Below are 1,033 nucleotides of genomic sequence, written 5' to 3'. Positions count from 1 at the left end.
AATACGATAGTACTACTTGACCACTAATTAAGCATTTGCTTTGTCTAGCCTGGTGCAAATTAAATAAATTGTACTGCCATTCATTAGTTTACTACTCAGTCCGGCCTGAACGTAGTAGTAAAGGTTGAATATGAGCATAATGCACACAAAACTGCCCTATGTGTTCCTTCTCTATCTTACAATTCTGGCTAGATATATTTGTCACTAACATCTGGAATATTGTGTATCTCTTGCATCATTATTGGTGTAGCTTTTATATTTCATTGACGAGTGTAATACTGCTTAGTGAAGACTATGTAAAGGATAGACTGTTCCCACAAGATTATTTTAATATCACAGTTATATCGCATGCTTCATTGTACAAGATCCTTTTTTCACATTTAATTTTGTTACTGACCGCTAGAAACATGGGATCTATCAAGCAAGAAAAGGTGGAGATGAGGAGGTTGTGGATGAAGATGCTCCTGTAGAGTGAAGAGTATGAAGCAGAAGATGCGGCCCAGGTATCTTCATGTACTAACTATTTATTACAGCATGCTGATGCATCAGAAACTTCATTAAGGTGAGAACGGTTTCTATGAAAAGATTTAATGAGGCAATGGGGGAAGAGGTTGTGGCTGGGGCCAGTACCATGGCTAGAGTCCGGACATCCGCCATCCAATCAGCACTCCCCCCCCCTCTCGAATCACATTGGTAAGCATCCAGTGGTGTCAAAGCCGCCTCCTGGTCTGCTTATGCCAGATGACACAAAAGGATTTTCCATGGGGCGAGGGAAACTCCAGGTCAGCCCCGCAATGTTGTCTGATATTTAGTGGTACCCTGTTCTTGGGTGGAGTTGTTAAAATAGCTTATATGACCCATTTTGATGCGATCCCATGAAGAGGAAGGATAGTAATACACTACTGGAATCCAGAAATTTGCCGTCAGCCAGTTCTTTACCGTCTGCTGGCTGACGGCAAAGAACCTCTTTGCCATCAGTTGACACAATACAGACGGCAAAGAACTGACACATGGCAAAAATACTATTTGCCAT

The 1,033-nt window shown here is 41.8% G+C and overlaps 1 long non-coding RNA gene across 1 annotated transcript; it reads left to right on the top strand.

The window, feature by feature from the left end:
* Window positions 1–327: 327 nt before the first annotated feature.
* Window positions 328–788, top strand: LOC123398256. The gene is made up of 2 exons (XR_006610119.1): window positions 328–503; window positions 586–788. It is a non-coding gene; the product is annotated as an uncharacterized LOC123398256 (long non-coding RNA).
* The last annotated feature ends 245 nt before the right edge of the window (window positions 789–1,033 follow it).

This window comes from Hordeum vulgare, chromosome 5H (genome assembly GCF_904849725.1).
Source record: "Hordeum vulgare subsp. vulgare chromosome 5H, MorexV3_pseudomolecules_assembly, whole genome shotgun sequence".
NCBI lineage: Eukaryota > Viridiplantae > Streptophyta > Magnoliopsida > Poales > Poaceae > Hordeum > Hordeum vulgare.
The sequence above is the reverse complement of the archived record's forward strand: the minus strand, read 5'-3'. Positions and strand labels throughout refer to the sequence as shown.